Below are 22,069 nucleotides of genomic sequence, written 5' to 3'. Positions count from 1 at the left end.
AAAGCCCCACCCCTCATCGCCTGTCCCGCCGCCCACCGCAGCCCTGCCCATATGGGCGTGGTCTCCTCAGCACATATCAGACCATTCTCCATGGAGCCTATCAGTCATCAGCATTCGATCACCTCTCTGCTAAACCCCCCACCCCCATGCCCCGACTGCACATGGTTTCTGCAACATCACCACTGTGTCTGGGCAAAAACTAAAATTGAAACAAATAGTGTAACTTGATTTCAGGGGTCCTGAACCCTGAGCAAAATCAGCCCAACTAAAGAGGTGAAAGTGTGGTTCAGCTTCATTGGCTTTGTGTTGCTTTGTGTATGCACTGGCCTCTCACTGTTCCCTCTCTTGATATGAGTTATATTATTGTGTCCTTGTATGTACATTTGTACAATACTGCCTGGTTTTTAGAGTGATATCTAACAGGTGGCCATTTTCAGGAGGAGAGATGAGAAAGGTGGAGGGACGTTCGTATAGAACAAAGTGCATGAATCATGTTACATTTTCTAGTCTATGGAGTCACACTGTGTGTGTGCAGTGTTGTCACTTGAGCACCAAGAACGGTGAAAATGTCAACATATTATACTGCATTACAGGTGTGGAAATCTGTCTCATTCACTTACCTTTATGATCCATATTCTATTTGCATACATACTCCCAGTGGTGGTGGTCAAAAGCTCTACATCTGAGTTTGCTCATGTCTCAGTCAAGAGCTCTACATCTGAGTTTGCTCATGTCTCAGTCAAAAGCTCTACATCTGAGTTTGCTCATGTCTCAGTCAAAAGCTTTACATCTGAGTTTGCTCATGTCTCAGTCAAAAGCTTTATATCTGAGTTTGCTCATGTCTCAGTCAAAAGCTCTACATCTGAGTTTGCTCATGTCTCAGTCAAAAGCTCTACATCTGAGTTTGCTCATGTCTCAGTCAAAAGCTTTACATCTGAGTTTGCTCATGTCTCAGTCAAAAGCTCTACATCTGAGTTTGCTCATGTCTCTGCACCTTATAACTTTATTCCTCTGCTGCCTGTGCTTGTAATGTAAAGAAAGAAATGGGTCCAAAATGTTAAAAGCCTCAATTTGGCTATCTCATGGTGATGTTACATACAGAATTGAATCCCCAGCACTGCTTTAAACAGCACGCAATAATCATTACAGTGTTTGTGGTTGATCGGTGTGTGATTGGTGTGGTGGGGAGGAGTGGAAGTGAAACGGGGTTCCCTGAGTAACTCCATGCAGATACAGAGCCGTGTTTTCCAGACCACTTCATAGTCTGCACCACCGCATTAAATGAGGGCAGAGTACAGGACTGGCCAGAGGATTCTGGGATGGGAAAGCTGTGGTTAGACTGAATCTCATCTCTGGGTGTTCCAGCAGCCATGCAACACCCCAGAGGCAGGGCGGGGTGCTGGAAGCTGCAGGAAGAGTGCAGTGAGGTTTGTAAGGTTTGTTAATTGGGGATTTGGAGTGGAATAGACAACCTTCCAGTTGAGGGGAAGATCAAAGTGCAATCAGGGGTGGGGCTAGAAGGGACCAAGGGGATTGTGGGTAAAATTAACAGGCTGGTCCTGTCTTGAGAAAGTTATATTTCCTTTTTTACTATTTAGTAGACGTTAGTCATTGCATTTTTGTCATTGTTTGTTTATATGTCTGTTAAACTTGAAATCAGAAGTTTTTGTTTGCTTTATTTGAGTTTTTTCCACTGAAGTCATCTCATGTTAGGAGCTGTGGACAGCCCCTTTAAATATGACTTCAGGAAGTGATTTGCACTGAGGTTCTGGTTCTTCGGGCAAAATGGAAACTTTCTGGGCTTCCCAGTAATGGACCGCAAACGGGACAACCAGAGAGTAGCTTGTGGGATTCAGAGAGAATTTTCTGTTTTGAAAAAAGGGAATCCTCTTTAAAAAAAAAAAAAGGACATCTCACCTTATCTCGTAGCATCAAGCGCACAACTGCTTACTGTTGGCTGGAATTTTGAGGAGGAGATGGATAAATGTGATTGCTGTTGAGAAAATACAGCATAGTGCATGGGCCTGTGGGTGTTGGTCACATGTTGCAGTTGAAATCATGACATGGGACGGGAATCGCTTTCAGAACTTTAAGGTCCTACATCCCTAAATATGCAGCTGTTGTCAAGTAGTGTGTATATTCAAACTGTTAGTGTGTCCTTGTTAGGTCAAAGTGAACAAAAAAATCTGCTTGTACATATCCTGTTTTGTAATATTTGTAAAACCTCTGAAAGAATGTTGTGGAAAACAGTTAATCCAAAAACAACCACGAAAGAACATAAAAGACGAACAAAAACTATGTTATTTGATGTAAAATACTGTAGCTTCATCTTATTTATTAACAAAAATGTCAACTGGTTATATGTTGCTCTTTTCGTTTTGTATTTTTATTTGTATGTAAATTTGTAACTTTGTGTTTAAAAGTTGTTTTCAGAAATTGACTCATTGGAAAATATATTGCCCTAGTTTTTTTCATCAGTTTCACTTCATTTTAATTTACTTAACTTTGTTTTTAATAAAGCCTGCCTTGTTAAGAACTAGCTGATCCGTATGGGTCCAGCCTCTCTGAAGTTAATTAGGAGCACTGCGCTGGGCTCCGGGGCCGGCCCATGGGCGTGGCACTGCTACATAATTAGCCGTGTTGTGGCGTTTCTGAGACGACCCTGACAGGCCCGGGGCCGTGCGCGGGGGGCCACAGCCTCAGCAGGGGCCCTGTCTGACAGTATCCCAGACGTTAAATAACAGGCAGGCTGCGGGAGGTCAGGGGCGCACGGTGCTTTGGTATTCTCATTTTTAAATGGGGAGTTGGAGGTCAGATTGTGCTGAGACTGGGGCTGGAGCTTCAGTCTTACACATTGCCTGGCTCCTGGGAGCGTTTGTGGAGGCACTGGGGGCAGGGGAGCAGCTTGATGTCAGGTGTGTGTGTGTGTGTGGGTGGATGGCTGGCTGATGCTACAACACGTGTTCTTGACAGGGCAACAAAGATAGCAACAGAAATGTAAGTCCTGCATATTTGCATTCTGTCTGACCAACAAAGCGGTCGTCCATGATGTCCCGTGAACCCAAATTCAGGACAGTAACACTGACTAGCCCCTGAATGCTCTCAGGGACCTGAAGTTGTGTGGCCTTGAGCAGCTGCTCCCTGCTGTCTCAGCACTCTCCAGCCCCTGCCCCTGCTCCTGCTCTCTGCAGTGTGGACGTGCTCAGTGCTGGCCCTCTGCACACAGCAAGCACCTGCCTCCCATCCGTGGCTGTGGAAAGTGTTTACTATAAACGAGCATTATAAGCAGATATACTGTAATAAGGATGCATATTAAGGAACATGCATGGACCCAGAATGCTGGGAGATGGACAGCTGTCAGGGAAGCAGGATCTGGGGGGCAGATGTGGGAGATGTGGGAGTTCTGTAGATTTAGCAGCTGTGAGATTTAGCAGCTCAGAGTTCACTCTGCAGCATTACTGCTGATGGAGGCCCTCAGCTCTGTATGTCTGTATGTCTGTCTGTGCAGCTCTGTATGTCTGTATGTCTGTCTGCGCAGCTCTATGTACGTCTGTCTGTGCAGCTGTATGTCTGTATGTCTGTCTGTGCAGCTCTGTATGTCTCTGGAGCAGCGACTGTGTGGCCTGTTAAAGATTCTATTAGTATCTGTCAGCTCCAGACACTGTCTCCACAATGTCACGTGAATCTGCCTCACACACACTCATCTGGAGGGAGAGATAAGCAGTCTGCTGGGGATGCCACCAAACACACACAAACAGGCACACACACAGACATACACACAAGCAAGCTCACACACACACACGTACACACACACTTGTACAAACACAGACAGGTGCACACACTCATACACAGACAGACACACAACATCTGGAAGGAAGAGAGCACCAGTATGCTACGGGCAGACTGCCAGCAGACCTGTTAAGAGGCTGAAGAAGCGACCCTCCTCCTGGTGACCTGGCTGCCACAGAGACCTGCTCACCTCCACTGGCCAATGCAGCTGTGCACTCTATACGTGATCATTATGCATATACCCTGAGTGTGCATATAACAGCAGTAAGTACGATTCAACAGTCCACCCACTGCAGTCTATGCAATAATATCAGAATGCAAATATGCAAGCATGCATTTATCCAATATACAGTAAGGTATGCTAAAGAGTATGCAATTATCCAACATACAATTTCTCAGCAAGCTATGCTGTACAAATGTTTGATGAAATGTAAGGGTTAGGAACCAACCTCACTTTTAATCTTTTTTTATTTATTAATGATGACTATAATATTCATACACAGGCAGACATATTTACATTTGCAGTAAAAAAAAATCACAAAAGCAAATAGTGTACATGCAAACAGAATGAAAGTTAATCGTGTAGACCGAGTTGCAATCAAAGTCTCCTTTAAAAGTCTTTTGAAGACAGAAAGAGAAGGTGAGTAATGTAATCAAACACACACACAAACACCATAAATGTATGAGCATGCACAATCATGAGCATGCACGCACAAATACATACGCATATGCAAACACGCATATTGACAAAAAAATCCCACATATACAACGATGCAAAAAATGATATACAAATGTGCAAATGCACACGCATAATTACACGCACGCACACACACACGCACACATACATACACACACACACACATGCAGTAAATAGGCTGCATACGCTCAGAGTCTGGGGAAATTAGGCCACGCGGGGTTAGGTGCTGAAAGGTAATTGGCCGTTGAGCCGTGCCGGGCCGCTCCAGGGCACGGCTGGGGCAGACGGGCATCACGGCACAGTGGGGGGTTTCAGCCGGGGCTCTGCCATTTCGGAGAGAGGAGCTTTACCCAAAGCCGCTCCCGTATCAGCTGGGCTCCCTATGTTTCTGTTTGAAACCTGTCCCATTTTTAAATGGCCAAAGACAGAACACCCATGTTCCAATCAATCAAAGCGAAGCAACTTTGGCTACTGTCTGTCCTAAGCTTGTACTACTATTACTGTATGTCTGATACCTGTGTTGCTCTAACTGTGTGTCCTATGCCTGTTTGTGTGTCCATGTTCCTGACTGTGACCCATACAGGTATGGAAAATGGATTCTCCTACACCACACCATGGAGAATGGTAGGAGAGAGAGATACATCCACATTTCAGTTCCTATACATCTGCGCTGATGGAATTTTCTGCACTGATTGACAGATGCACTCATTGATTGGCAGATCCATGTATTGATTGATAGATGCATGAGTTGAGCCTGCCGGCGTGATTCACTGGGAGAGGCTGTGAATTATTGGCCTGGGCGCAGTCGGACGTCTGAGCTGGAAGCACGTCGATAACAGAAGAAGAAGCAAAAAAAACCCAGAAACCGTTCAAACTGTAGAGATCAGCAGCAGAATAATTAGCCGCAACCCCGCAGAGACGCTGTGGACACAAGCCGGAAAAACAGGAACGGAGAAACAAACAAAAACAAATGGAAGACAACTGAACAACATAGGGCCTGTGTGGAAACCTAATGAGTGATCAGCCAAGGCCAGAGAAAGCACTGTTTGATTTCTCTCAGGGGGGGCTCTGGGGGATGGTGGAGGGGCATGGAGTGAGGTGCTTTGAATAAACGTTACGCATCAGTAATAAAGGCTCTCTGTAACAGTGTGCATTTTGAGATGTATAAAGATGCTGAGGTCTAAGGAAAGCATGCAGTACATTGCCATGCACATTCAGGTAAACTCCCGTTCCCTCCCTCACACACATATACTGAATACACATAAACAAATGATCATTCTCCCTCACGCACACACATACTGAATACACATAAACAAATTATCATTCTCCCTCACACACACACATACTCTACATGCAGTATACACAAACATACTCTCACTTTCTCCTTCTTAGGCACACATACTCTATACATACACAAAATCTCTCATGTACACAAACTGACTATATCATATTTACACATGTGTACAAACAACTTGCTCTTACATACTCAAGCACACACACAGTCTTACAAAAAAATGAAACATTCTCTCTCTCTCTCACCCAGCCCTGAGAGAGTAATGTTTTTCCTTCATGCTGTTATTTCCCGCATACAGGCTCAAATCGGAAATATATTACAGGTGCCACACAAAAGCAAATCATATGAAACTGAATAAAAATAAGTGATATGGACTATATTTCACAATTCATTTATTTTCACTGTGGCTGTCCTGTGCTGCTTCATATTTTTTATTTTCAAAATAGTATCAATTATTCTGAACAGGTGAAGCAAGTTTTGCCTAAAATCCAAGGCATCTCAGACACCAGTTCTGTCCATTTGACTAATTGCCACTTCAGTTTCAACAAAATTCACAAAATTAATTATAAAATCCATTTCACTCAGGGTCACCAAATTTGGCTGATACTTATATATATACTTGTTATATTTCCGCCTGCTTTGGATGAATAATGGACGATAATACGTCTATTTAGTGGAAAAAATGGCCTAGTTTATTTTAACAACCTAATTAAATTCCTTTGTGGTGCCTGGAGTGATTCCACGCCCACAGTCCACCCTCTCCCAGCCAGTCTGATAAAAATAAAGCAGTCTGAGCCACTGAATGACTCCGCGGGGATTTATCAGGTGCAGTGTACAGAAGAGTCGATGTCCTGCCTCCTGTTTGACATCTCGTGAGGAGTGACAGCGGCCGTGATTGTGCATGCACGGCGGGCTCTGTTTGTGCGGTTTGATGATTCATCCTCCCAGCTCCGTCACGCCGGCTTCTAGCAGGTTCCGTGTGCATGCTCTATACACGTCCACGTGTCTGAAACCTCACTTCTGCTACAGACTCTGGGGGTCTTCACCTCTGCTCCTGCACCTGTTTCAGAACACTGCAGCAGTCAGCAGACACTCCCCTCAGCCATCAGCCAAACGATCTTGGCCTGTTATATTTATGGTTTCTTAGTGCAATAAACGGAAATGTTCATTTACCTCTGCATTGTGTCAGTAGGTGTGATAAACACTGAGGAAGTAGTTGGTGTGGTACACCAACAATGATACAGATACTCATACACATGTACCCAAGCACACACACATACACACACACATAAAGAGAAACACACATGCACACACACAGAGCATGCTGCCTGGCCTCCATGTACTGCAGCAGTGAAAAGCAAGGAAAAGCACAGAGTGATCCAGCTCGGTACTGCGTGTCTCTGAGACAGATACGTCATCTGTGCACACCCCCTGTAACTGCAGCATGACGAGCTCTGCTTTCTGTATGTGCGTGTGTGTGTGAGCGCACGTGTGTGTGTGTGTGTGTGTGTGTGTGTGTGTGTGTGTGTGTGAGTGCATGTGTGCGTCAGTGTGTCTGTGCATGCCGTGCGTTCTGATTGGCCGAAAAGCACGGCTGAATCACCAGCCACGCTGAGCACACTCCAAATACACACATTAAGTCTCTGTTCTGTTTTTCTCACAGTAATGTGCATCTTCTCAGATGGATTTGGACTTCTTTTCTATGGATCGTGTGCTCTTCTCCCTGCAGCTGGTGAGGCATGGACCACAATTCCATCAGCTTTAGTGAACCCGCGGCCCGGTCCACTGATAAAAGGCCTGCCTTGAGAGAGTCACGCGCCGCGATGCTAATAGTGCTGTTGTGCTGGGATAAGCCTGTTAAACTCTCACAGCCTGTGCAGAGTGGCAGAGATCTCACTGCTCAGTGATTACTGTCAGGACTGGGCTTCTAAGACCAAGGCCAGGGCACTGAGCAAACAGGCAGGAATGAGCAGGCCAGGGCACTGAGCAACAGGCAGGAATGAGCAGGCCAGGGCACTGAGCAACAGGCAGGAATGAGCAGGTCAGGGCACTGAGCAACAGGCAGGAATGAGCAGGTCAGGGCACTGAGCAACAGGCAGGAATGAGCAGGCCAGGGCACTGAGCAACAGGCAGGAATGAGCAGGCCAGGGCACTGAGCAACAGGCAGGGAGTATGCACAGGATGTTTATTATCTACTTCTTCACTGGGGCCCTCATTATTTTTCAATATAATACTTTTTTCAGAGTGAGGGCAGGTAGACCTTACCTGTGTTATTCCTGTTTGTCGGCTCTTGAATTTGGACTCATTGTGAATAAAACCTGTTCTGCCATCTCTGAGTCTGCGCCTGTCCCGTTAGCATAGCTCACTATACCGTAAGTGGGCCTAGGACTATGGCAATTTTGATACACATTTGTCTAACCAATCCAATCATGCAAAATGGGATATCCCAACCCCCTTTGCCGGTCAATCGACTTTCTGAGCTGGTTATGTGAGTAACCCATTCTCTCACTCAGGGGCTCTCATCGTTTGGTACAATTAGCATGGTGCAGTGCATCACTGTGAGCTGCAATAACAAGCTCACAGTCCACCAAGACAGTGACAGACGATGCAATACTGAGGAATGATGGGAATTATTCTGCAGAAATAGTTCAATGTAAGCCAGTGTAACACTTCCTTTTTTTTCAAATGAATGTTTTACAGAATTCAGTGTTGCTGACCCTCATAATTTTGGCAAGAGACACATGATTTGAAGCTCTGTCTCACACTCTCACACTACCCAAACACATCTCACGCCAACTAAAAACAAAGCCTCTCCTTGATTAAAGAAATTATCAATCAGCTGGCAGGACAATGCCAATTTTTTCTAGCATGGCAAATAAAGATTAGTTCTTAAACATTACAGACACATAAAATACATACAGAACATAATCCAAAGTGGACAACACATGCCCTTTCCTCAATATTTACCATACATATGAATGTCACAATAAGCATTCATCAATCTGCGCAATCTCTCTGCATCTAACAATGTAACGAAGTGCTGAGCTGCCCTGGCCCAGAGAGCAGCTGAGTTCGACATTATTAGACAGGTACCAAGGGTGAGTCCTCCATGCCTCTATCCATGTTGACATGGAAATTTGTTTACTTTATGGAATGGTCTTTTGATTGCGAACAAAGCCTTTCTTTCTTTCAAAGCCTTTTTTAATGCATTTTCCTCCAGACCAAAGTTCCCTGAACCTTTGATTTTCATTCTGAGGTAATTGTAATAGTGTTTGTTCTGGAAAGATTTTGTCATGTTAGCCTGGGCATCTGGACCTTATCTTGAGACAGCCTTTTTTACCATTTGCTTTCAATTGTAATCCCTGTTGAAGAGGTGATAGCTACATCAGATCATCTACACTGTACAATAATTTAACATCTGCGATGTTTAGGGAAATGGCAGTAATTGAAGACTGTACTCTCTCTCAGTGTCATGTACTGTGTTTGCCAGCAATGTCTGGATGTATGCTTCAATTAGGTGATGCCACAGGGGAATTGATGAATTTAAGGCAGTTTGACTCTCATTATTCAGGCAGAAATATTCTCTCATCTGGGTTCATCTTCATGTAGACACATGATAAAGAGCATCTGAATCCCAACAGTGTATTGGGATGTGTACAAAAATGTGACATTAAAGTATGCTTGATTTATTTTTATTTATTTTTGTCTGTTCCTTAATTGGTATGTGAGCCAATCCTGATGAGAAGGTACAAGGTCAAAGTTTAAAGGTCAGTTTGTTGTGGCCTTAGAGGCCTGTAGCCTCTCCCCAGAGAAGAGTGAAGATGGACCGAGGCCAACCTCCTGCCCCCAATCCCCCAAACCCACTGAAGTTGAGTTAGGGGCACGGTTAGGTCACATTTACTTCCCTCTTCCTCAATGGAAGTTGAATAGGTCATGGCATTTAAAAGGATGATGTAGCTCCCAGGAACACAATGCATGCCGGTGTAGCCCCTTGTTTTGGTTACTGCTGTGCCAGATTCACAGCAGCACTTTCCACAAAACTCTTCCACTGACATTACAGAAGATGCTCAGGAGGACAGAATGTGTGTATGTGTTTATGAGTTTACCCTTTCCACTTTGCCCCCCCAAGAGGCCAATTTCCACCTATTTTGTACAAGTCCTATAAAAGTGTGAATATCTGATCAACTATTTACTGCACACACATGGTTGAAGACTTAAATTAAACAAGAGGCTTGTACCATTATACCTTGTTGGAAAGGGTAGGAAACCTGGTACATGAAGCGTGTCATGTTTTACATTAATTCAGTCCTGAAATTACCGAGCAATGCACTTATGCTACAATAAAAGTAGTTCAAGATGGCATATTCTTAGGTATAGTCCCGGCAAAAACATTGTTTTCTCGAAAATGGCTGAACGGATTACGAAATAAACTTAAATGTTAGTCAGAAAAGAGTCGTAAGTTCATAATCAGGTGGGATTCTTGGTTCCATAAATATGTCTGTATTGAATAATTAGCAAAACAAACTGGAAATATTGTGGACATTGAATAAAAGTGAGCTAAGAAAAAAAAAAATTCATGCAACTTTTTTAATGTAGTGAAAGGATTGTTAGAATATTCCTTTTATTGTCTGACTCTGTGACTAGGCCAGGGTTGTAAACCATTGTTTGGGGAAGCCTGCTGTTTTATTTCCCTGCATTGCAAATAAGAAACTGATAAAAAAACGAAACTGATATTTTCGCTAGCAGAGAGTATTTTTAACAATCTGGAATCTTTTTGTGTGTTATAAATATGAACGCAACAATAATTTGAGACGTCAACAAGCCCGACCACAAGGGGGCAGAGTGGTTAAAAGAGCATGTTATTTTATACTCACACTTCAGTAGAGTAGTTATCCTCTAAATGCTCATTCTGTTCTGAAAGGCCCCCGCTCCATGCTGGCTGCATTATTCTCCATTCTAAGCAGGGGAGACACATCTTTCCCAACAACAAAAGGATGAGTGCAGGCTGATAAAAGAGAGGATTTTAATCAGAGGACTGCAATTAAAACTCACTGTTACTATGCAACAGTGCGGCTCAAAGGAAAGCCTGCCATTTGTTTTTATTCTCTTTGTCCTTCTACCCTTCCCTTGATTTTGCCCCAATTAAAGCCTTTTCTTAAGGCTCCATTTTGTTTTTTGGTATTGAATAATGTTGCAGTATCCATTCCATGTGTTTTTGATGACATCATAATTCATAAACCATGGCAGGAATGAACGACTATTGAGGTGTTACAAAATAATGGAAAATATCCACCCCTGTGCAAAAGGAGGGGAGTGGTTGACACACTTTTCTTTCTTATATGCCAGGATCTATCTGGCATAACCTGCGTTATAATATTATATACAGTTGCAAATGGCTTGGTTAGCACACATTACGGGTTTGGCTGGCACAATGTTGCTACTGGTAACCAGTTCATCAGCAAACATACCATGTACCCATAGGCCTAATATTGTCTCTTATCTCTCCCCCTTTCTGTTTCCTCTCTCAGTGTGCCAACCAATCCCACTCCCAGTGGGACCCTACCATGTTACTCATGTCAGACTTCCATATCTAATATGAAAACATAGCTGATTTATTGCTCTATTAACTGGAAGTAATGCATTTGAATAATTCTATCTAGCATAATTTTATGATATACAGTGCCTTGTGTGACTTTTTATTTTACTACAAACCCAAACGGTTTACCTCTCAAAAATAATCAGTGATGTTTTAACATAATAGATGAGTGCAGTTCAAGAAAACAAATGTTGATGTTATATTTCGTATCTGTGACCTTCAAAGGACCAGTAAATAGCTGTGCCAACCAGCCCCTGTGCCAACCAGCCCCAGTCTCCCCTACTCAGTTTGAAGTGAAGGTTTGAGTGTGATCACAGTGTTGTTGTTTTTTTGGGGTTTTTTTTTATTTTGTTTGAAAATACACATGATGCTGGGCCCTGTGTGTGCGCATGTGTTTGTGTGCATGTGCTTGCGTGCATGTGTATGTCTACAACAATCTTGTGAATGTTTGAATATGACTATATCCATGAGTCCGTTTGTTTTAGCGAGGCTGTACCAGCAGGTCAAGAAAATTATAGGCTAGTAGGGCAATACAAAAAATAAGCACTGCTTTGAATAATAATTTCCGACAGTTATATTTTTGTTATGTGTAATTGGATTTTAAAAAAAGGATTATTTAATACATATTGTAGAAACATAAATATATATCCAGGCGAAATACGTTAATCCCTGTTATGTCGAGTTCCACAATCATGCTGCGCAGTTTTCCCGCGGAGTAAATCATACAGAGCCGTATTAGTTTCCATGGCAGCAGCTGTGAGGAATGTCAGGCCGTGACTCGACTCTCCGGCGGGCTTAATGAAGCAGACAGGCGGGTTAGAGATTCAGCGCTTCTCACTCATCGTGTTACGAGATGGACGGGGAGGGGGAGATAATGCAAAACAGGATGTGCACGGGGAGAAAAAAAGAATAATATGAGCGCACAGAACACAAACGACTGCAGACTAAGCTCTCAATGTCGCCATCACAATGTCGCAAGGTCCAATTTTTGTTTGCCCTTGAAGGCATCTTCACTATGAATTTGTTTCATGATGAAAAATCATTTTCAATGTCGTAAGAGAGCATGTCTTCTGTCTTGCACATTGTTTGCCTATAGCTCCAGTCTTAAACTGGTAATAGTTTGAGAATATGAGACTGGTTGCACACCTGCAGGTGAAAGGTGTATTGTAAAAGAGGTGCAGAAGGAAGGCCTTTTTGTAAGTTGGGTAGAAGTTTCTTCTGGAAAATAAATATATTAATTAATAAAGAAATAAAAATAAATGAAAACCATGCAGGCTTTTCTTTTTTGAGAAAATACCTTTTTGTAGTGCTCATTCATGTGTTGTTTTATTGTTCTATCAGGCAAAGCAAATACCAGCTTTGTCACTGAGACCATATGGAGATATTCACATGAATCACTTTGATGCCAATGGTCAACAGACAAAAGAATTTCAGTGTCTCTATATTCTGTGCATCTGAAATAATTGTAAAATTATGGATTTCTACAGGTGATGGCTGCCACAATCGGACATGTTTTATCAGCATTTCCTCCACTGTATGCCTAACCGGCTCTAAAAGCCCAGTTTACAGGATCTACTAACACTTGCAGAGAAAAGACAAGCAAAACACAAAAACACATTTTCAACATTTTCACAAGCACCCAACTGCGCACCAGTACACAAAGGCACATACGCACATACATCTATGCCAAAAAAACATTCACAGACTCATTCAGGCAGGCGTGCATGCTTGCACACAGATAATAACGTAGACATGCACACACAAGAACATGCACACTGCACTGTTAAACAAGCTGTCTGAGGTGAAGAGAGTCTGCAGGCTTGTCAGGGTGAGGGTGGGGGGGGCCAGAGGCTGACCGAGCCAATTATAGGCCCTCAGATCCCAGATTCCCCCCACGCCCTTGTTCCCATTCATAAGATGCGACTGCTATCTAGCCATCCTGGGGTCAGCCACTGCTCATCATTCTTCTTTCCTGTGCTTCTGGAGGGCTGGGCGAACAGGACCTGGAACAGCCCACACTCCAGTCAAGGACCTGCAGTACGTCATTTTGATCAGTTTCATTATTATTATTATTTTTTTATCAATGAAGACACAACTTTTTCAATTGTAAGGACACATACACACGAGCACACATGCACACACATACATACACACACCGCACACACACACACACACACACACACACAAACAGTTACTTCCTGACCAAATCATCCGAGTCAAGATTTCTCCAGGGCTGTGCACCTTTGTGAATGTATTGAAAATTTCACATTTGGATTTGATCATGTTTTCACTGATGTCTATAGTGGTCACTCCCCTTGTGATTTTTGCAGTGTTGAGAGATTTGTGAAGAAGAGGCACCGGTGAATCCATTAAGCTGAAGAAGACTTCACGTGAACAGTTATTTTTCCTGTGTCAGAAGAGAGCTGTCGTTCAGCAGCTCTCCTTTGTTAGTTCTGTGTGGACGTTCATTTCTGGCCGTGTGCAACAGACAAAAGATACTTTCCACCTGACATTCTGAAAGCGTCGTGAATGAATTTGCATGTTGGCGATGTTTCAGTACTTCTGTGCCCCCTGTCCTGAGGCCACAATAGATGATGGAACATTAAAATGTCTGGATGATGGGGAGAGGGGGGTGAGGGAGTAATGGGAGGGGGGGGGGGGTGATGAATGACAGCGAGAGGCACAGGAACAGTAGCCTGCCATTGGGGTATGTGTGTTTTTATGGACAGCAGGAGAGATAGAGGGGGAGCCTGCATGTCCAAGACTTAAAGATGGCCTCCCATTTGGAAATAGGCTGATAAAGGCAACGTGTTTATTTGATACGGGGATTAGGGATTACTTCCCTCTCTACGGGAAGTAGCAGTGGCTCCCAACCCAGGGAGGATACATTATAAAAATAAAAATAAAAAATGCAAGAAAAAAATAAAGTAATATAATCCTTGCAGGTGCGGCTGGGGTGGAGGGTTTTAGGTTTTTTGGACTAGACACAAACGTGGAATGCTTGCTGTGGATTACAGAGATGCTGTTACATAAGCCTGTGGTTTTCTTCTGATTAAGTATGCAGGTCACAGCATGTGCCCCTGCGAGGTGTGATATTTTGGGATGCTGCTGTGGTGCATCTCCAGGTTGGTGTGGAAACAGGGACACAGAGAAGCCACACAGGTGACCATACGCAGAGCCAAGCTCACATTTTATTTTCATTGCTATTTTTTTTTTAATATTCATATTAATTCTCTATTTGTAACGCCCTGTTGATTGTGTCCTTGCCCATTGCTGCAAGCTTCACTGCCAATTTGGGAAAGTGCAGACAACCATGCACTCCCCTCAAAAACACATGTCAGCTGCCACTGCTCATTTCTGCGGCAGTCCGCCGCTCCAGCATGCCCAGACGTGGGCGTTGGAGGGGAGGCTCCGCGCGCAGCTTGTGCAGACAGACTGTGGGCAGCGGCTGGTCTGAGGGGGGCAGTGGTGTCTCGAGGGGGGCAGTGGTGCCTGAGGGTGGCAGTGGTGTCTGAGGGACAGTGATGTCCTGCTGCCTGAGCTGTCTCCCTCCTCTCAGTGACACTACGAGCAGATTATACATGACCCTGTGGGGCTGGTTCCTGGTCTTTCTGTGCTGGAGAACTAAATCAGCTGCTACACACTTCGGTTACATTATTGTGATTATTATTATTATTATTATTAGCAGGTTTCCCCTTCTGTTGCTGACCTGCTGTGTAGTTACATTTGTTATACACTCACTGAGCACTTTATTAGGTAGACCTTTACGTCAGCTTGTTAACGCAAATATTTCATCAGTCAATCATGTGGCAGCAACTAAATGCACAAAAAGCATACAGCAACATGGTGAAGAGGTTCAGCTGTTTTGAGGTGGTTTTTATATCTCTGGTTTTGCAAGTTGTTCTGGATAAGAGAAAAGTTATTTTAATGTAATGTAACATATTGTTATTATTATAATTATTATTTTCCTATTATTTCTTTTTTATATTTATTTTACTTTTAGCAGCTGGATGTGTACTTCAGTAGCTCTGGGTGAGACAGCACCTTCACATTTGGTTTAAAACCTGGGCCGGGTCCAAAACAGCAAATTGAGCAAGCTGTTACTGTAAGTCGGCAAAATCTAGTCTAAATGTAGTGCACTGAAAATCCCCTGATGATATCCATATTCCTGGGGTTTTGCTGAGTGTGTTTGGGATTGTGCTTTACTTTCAGGAAGTAAACCACACTTTTTAGGGGGTCCCACAGAGAGGAGGAGGCGGAGCCATCCTTTGGGCATGGCCACACTCAGCGAAACCTTGTAAAATACATACACAGACCTCCATAAGGTTTGGGACAAAGACCCATCATTTATTTATATGCCTCCATACTCCACAATTTCAGATTTGCTAAACAGAATTTGGGCTCATATATGTGCTCAATGTTAAAATAAATCGGACAAAACTGATGCAAATTAGCACTCAGAAACTTCAGGAAATTCTTTTGAAGCTAACAAGGCCATTTGTTCCCTTAGGTCTTCTCCCTTTAGCTCAGGGCAATAAAACAAAAGGCCCCCCATCCCCTGGTGGCTTATTATACTGTGAAGTATGTACACTAATCAAGCACTTTATTAGGCATTTATTACTTATTTTTTCGACTTATCAAGTCTTCTGCATAACACTGTTATAATGTGTGGTTATTTGTGTTACTGTCACCTTCCTGTCAGCTTTGACCAGTCTGGCCCTTGTCCTCTGAAGTCTCTCATTAACAATGCGTTTCTGCCTGCAGAACTGCTGCTCAGTGGATGTTTTTTTTGCACCATTCTGACTAAACTCTAGATACTGTTGTGCATGAAAATCCCAGGAGATCAGCAGTTTTTGAGATACTCAAACCACTCTGTCTGGTACCAACAATCAGTCCATGGTCAAAGTCACTTAGATCACATTATTTGTTGATTCTGATGTGAAGATTAACTGAAGCTCCTGACCCGCATCTGCATGATTGCATGTACTGCACTGCTGCCACACGATTGGCTGATTAAATCATCGCATGAATAAATAGGTGTACAGGTGTTCCTATTAAAGTGCTCAGTGAGTGTATCATAAACTTATTTTTTCTACAGTTATATTGTCTCGTATGTCTTTGCATGAAACGCTCTTCTAACTCAGCTTTCAAGACAGGGCCTCAAATCGCCAAATAAATCATTCAGAAATAAGTTTTAAATGTCCATATGTAATGTGCTTACCTGGCATTCACTAGTGGTATATCCAATCCTAGGACAAAACATCCACTAAGATAAGAATCAATCAATCAGTGAGCAGCATTACATTACATTACATTACATTATTGGCATTTGGCAGACGCTCTTATCCAGAGCGACGTACAACAAAGTGCATACCCATAACCAGGGATAAGTTCGCTGAAAGACCCTAGAGGGAAGTACAATTTCAACTGCTACCTGTACAACAAATATAAGGACGAGGGCCCTTTATTTATTTATTTTTTTTTAATTTTTGAGAACAAAGAAACAAACAAACAGAGCAAAAGTGACCAAAGTTAACTATCCAAACACTGCTTACCTAGCCAACTAAAAATACCGATACACAAAGCAAGTCACAGAGACAACAATTAAGGTTCACAGGGAGGTAGGGAGGGATGGGGAGAGGTGCTGCTTGAAGAGGTGTGTCTTCAGCTTGCGCTTGAAGGTGGGGAGAGATTCTACAGTTCTGACCTCAACGGGGAGTTTGTTCCACCACCGTGGAGCCAGAACAGACAGTAGTCGTGAGCGTGATGTGGAGGTTCGGAGAGGGGGAGGTGCCAAGCGGCCTGTGGAGGCTGAACGAAGAGGTCTGGCAGGGGTGTAGGGTCTGATGATTTTTTGTAGATAAGCTGGGGAAGACCCTTTAACTGCTTGGAAGGCTAGCATCAATGTTTTGAATTTGATGCAAGCCATGACAGGCAGCCAGTGGAGGGAAGTAAGCAGGGGGGTGACGTGTGAGTATTTGGGAAGGTTGAAGACCAGACGAGCTGCTGCATTCTGGATAAGCAGCAGGGCGAATCAGTCAAGACTCTTAGCATTAAAACAAGCCATGGGAGGTTTCTGTGTTTAGGGGTTGTGTATGTAATCTAGCTCCGTCCAGCATCTAGCCAAGGCTCCCAGCTGACAGAAATCATGCCTTTGCCAGACAAATAAACAACCTGAGATACAGCTGTGCAACACAACAATTTCACAAACAAAGAATAAACAACTTAATATGCATGAAGACTTACCGTCCCCGACCAGAGGTTTGTGCCTGTTAAAACATGATGGTACACCTGTTCTCAAGTTCCTCATTGTTTCTGGGACACCCAAGAACAGGGCAATATTTTGGAAGATAACACCTCAGTGGACAGATGCACTGTCCAGCTTGGACAAGACGTTTCATTGACAGAACACCTTAGGTCTATTTCATGCAAGGCACCCTGTGGTACTGCAGATCTCTGCATCAGCACAAGAAGGTTAGCTCTCATTGGTGCATGCAAACTGGTAAAGAGTTACCAAATACAGACAGTCCAGTAAGCCTGAGGAGGCTGGGAGTGACAGTGCCCTACATTATAGACACAGTGATGTTTAACATGGATCTGTGTGGGTGCAGTGGGGGTGGAACTGGCATGACCTGAGACCTGGCCAATTTCTGCAAGAGTGACTTCACAGACAGTGTGAGGGCTGGCCAGATGAGCCAGATTACAGCACGCTTGGACTACAGGGACACTTACATGCCCTGCCTGGACTGATTATTTTAATCTCAACCATCAAACACCACCTCACTGTGTGGATTTCTCACTCTGAAGTTCTTCATCTGTCTGCATTTCTTTATGGAAGGCCAGCCCATTATCATGATTATTATTTATTATATCCTTGTGTTTGTCTATGTCATACATTTCACAATTGAACTAACATTGGTAATTGGTTGGCATTTATATAGCACATTTTATCCAAGGTGCTGTACAATTGAAGCTTCTCGTTTACCCATTCATACACAAATGCACACACCATCGGCATTTGGCTTCCATGCAAAGCACCAACCAGCTCGTCATGGGGAACTTGGGGGTTAGGTGTCTCACTCAGTCACACCCAGGGCGGGATCGAACCGGCAACCCTCTGACTGCCAGACGACTGCTCTTACTACCTGAGCCAATGTCGCCCCATAAAGGGGATCGGTACGCTGTGGGTTTCAAGCAATGGCTTGCTCCTGTTGCTCCATACAATTACAATTAGCCTGCTGAGCTAAAGACCAAGGTTCCCAACCCAGGAATCAAATCTAACTTATTCTTATGAGTACCCTCACCTGTTTCTTGCTGTAATGTGCTCTGGCAGCATAGGATAACTCCTGTCACATTAATGAAGTTTGAATCCTTGAAGGGGGGAAACTGGGGTAGGCCCTGGATAAATTTAAAAAAATAAGTGAGAGAGGGAGAATTGAAGGGGGGGGAAACAGATGGAAGTCAGAAAATGGACAAGTAAATGAAGAGTCAGGGACAGAGAGATAGAGACAGAGAGAGAGAGGAATGGGATGGGAAAGAGAAGGGGTGACCAGATGGGCTTTGTTTGCCTTCAGGAAGCAGCAGATGTCTTGACATTCCAAACTGCTGTGACAGCTCCACCCTGCCCTCATACCCACAATCAGTGCCAGGCCTTTAATGGGATTGACTTGAGATTGACAAGAGAACCACTCTTGTCACATACATGAAACACTGTTGCCAGTCAGTTAGCAGCCATCTAGGTGATGTAATGTGCAAACCTTGGGTCCCCAGCTGATGGTTGCGTTCTCAGTTGAGTTTATCAGGGAGCTAGTAGGGGACAGTGCAAAATACAGTGACCCTTTGCTCTTCATCAAACATGTGGCCTGCATGTGAAACCCGATCAGGTAAAGTATTTTGCTAACCTGGAGAAAGAGTTTGATGGGGCACATCAAGTTCATAACTTACCTCATAAGGATGGGCTACAGAATTATTGGCATCATAAATAAGTATGCACAAAAAGTGCTAACCCTAACACAGTTATTGACATAAGTTATTTTCCAATATGTGTAAAGCACTGTGCTTTATTAATGATCCTACTCAACTGGAGTCCCTTTGTTTATCCCAGAGGCATCTGACTAGCACCTTAGCTTGAGTGGTATAGGGCAAGATGGATCCGAGGGGGCTGTATTGACTGGCTAAGACTTGTTGATGTTCCGCATGGCTGGAACCCCATAGTGTATGGCCTAATGGTGTCTGTTTCCCAGCTCAGTCCTAAGGTGGACTTCCAATCTAGATTCTTTGGGAAGATGTTGATGACACTCGCCACATTGCTGGCCCATTGGCGAAGCTCAAACCCATCTGATGACAGGAGCTCACAAAGCTTGTCTACCAGATGCTGAGCCTCCTCTGGTGTGCGCAGGCTCTGAAGGCGGTTGTCCACATTAGAAACACCACTCAACAGAGAACCTCACATTGCTGCCGAGCTTTCTATGGTTAAAAACATGGCATTGCATGGTGAATGCACTTATTGCTGCTGCAGATCTAGGGGCTGCTTCCTGAAGGGTTCATCCCAGTCTGGTCCGGATATCTGCTGGACCCAGTCTGACTGGCTCAATGGGGGTGATGAAGTGAGGGTGATCAGTGCCAATAAGAACCAGGGGTTGGGCATTCTTGAAATCCTGGATAGGTAGACCAATCAGATGCTTGCACCTCCTTTGAAGTCTGTACATTGCGTAGGAGTGATATGCTAAACCTAGTAAAGGTCCCCATAATATGGATTCTGGTTTCCAGTTTGTTTGCCAAGGAGATGCCAAAGGACACTAAAGAGCTGATTAGGGTTTGGACACCCTGGCCGATAGTGCGCAAGGGTAGGTCTTCTGGTGTCCCATGTAGTCCAAGCTCCTTCACAGCTGCCGGCAGAGGCATGATACGCTCTGACCCATCATCCAAGATGGCATAGGTGTACAGCATGCGATTACCATAGTAGAGGAACACTGCTATGGAGGTGCTCTACATAGCCCAACCTGGTTACCTTCTAGTGGTCGGGCTATGTAGAGAACCTCCGTAGCAGTGTTCTCCAAGCAGCCCCTTCCTTTGCAGTGTGTTGTAATGCCTTAGCAACGCCTCATGCAAAATCTGCAGGTGCTTCCCTTGACACAGACTACAAGACTTCCTCAAGTTGCATTGAGCCACCTGATGAGGCCTTGCAGAGTTTGTCTAGATCCACTCTGCCAGCTGCTCCTTGGATAGCTTTGTAATGGCTATACACTGGTTAACGAAGTGTTCTGGATTATTGCAGAAAGGGCAGTAGTACTTAGTACCAGCAGTGTGTAGACAGGCCGTAGCTGATCAAACATGCGATGCCGAAAGTCTGCACGCAGCTCTGGTGGTGATTTGCTCAGCAGTCGGACTACATGAGACCCACATCGGGAGCTTCACCTCACCCTCAGGACCCAGAGTCTTCAGTATGTTGACTAGTGATTGGACATGCATTGCTGGGAGTTGTTTGCAGTGATCTGATGAGGAGAATGATAGGCTCTGTCAGCATGATCATCAAGCTCATTTTCTTTGAGGACGATGATTCATGAGGAGGACAACTAGCTGGTGATCGCTTACCTCATTTTACTGATAAAATCTGATCCGTCTTCAGCTGGAGCTGTATCATGATCTGACCTAGATGTGACATCATTGACTGGTCATTGGTCATCTTCTGTGGATCCTCGGTTTCCGGCCATTGGGGGGGCTCAGGCCACTCTTCCTCCTTTTCGTGACTGGCTTATTGCAAGGGGGGCTGACTGGTTGAGCTGGAATGGATCCTTGTAGGCTGCGTACAGTGTCCACAAGTGTCCTTATTTCAGCTCTGACCTCGCAGAGCAACAGTACTTTTGTTTTCCTTCCTTAACTCCCAGAGTGCTTCCCTCAAGGTGGTTTCCCCATGTGCGTGGTGCAGTGGGTGTGGTTCTATCACTGGGCTCACTTTCTTGATGCCATTGGTGGGCTAGCTCAGTTTCTGGACTGCACCTCTGTCTGTCTTCAAAGGACAGGTCCCTCTCGTAAAGAGAAACACCCCTGCCTTCAGTGACTGGTGTGGGAAGCCCAAGGAAAACTGGGGACGTGGGGAGTCCTCTGATCCATTCCCGTCATGGTCCCTATAACCAGTGTAATCCACCTCGTAGTCAGTGAAGTGGGATGGCGGGTGTGTCTGACGCCTTGGCCTTGCTCCATGTAGAATATGCTCCTCAAGCTCCATCCTATCTGGTGTAAACGTAGCTCATCCGGTTCAAAGGACAATGAGACCCTCTTCAGGCCTGGGCTCACTCTCTTGATGCCACAATCTCAGCTGCCAATGCCCTCCTTTCGCAGTTGCTCCTTCCAGTCATAGCACCACTCTGTACTTTCCCCCAATTGCAGAACAAACTTCCTGTGGTGGCTAGGACAGCAGTTTTTGGGATCTTGGTTCTCCTCTCATTCCCACACCCAGTACCCATACCTTTTGAAAAAGTTCAGGTTTTTGTATTTTTATGGTTCTTGGATTTTCTTTTTGGGGTTTGTTATGCAATCTGTATGTATTCAGGATTTATATTTTCTTTCTTACTTAGCATAGTTAAATTGTATGAATCTTATTAGCCATGTCGGGTATTGTTACTCTTGTAAATCAGGCAAATTAACTTACAGTATGTTCTTCTATATTCTCCTGAACATGTATCGTTGGAGA

This window comes from Conger conger, chromosome 10, assembly GCF_963514075.1.
Source record: "Conger conger chromosome 10, fConCon1.1, whole genome shotgun sequence".
Classification (NCBI taxonomy): domain Eukaryota; kingdom Metazoa; phylum Chordata; class Actinopteri; order Anguilliformes; family Congridae; genus Conger; species Conger conger.
This window is presented reverse-complemented; position numbering follows the sequence as displayed.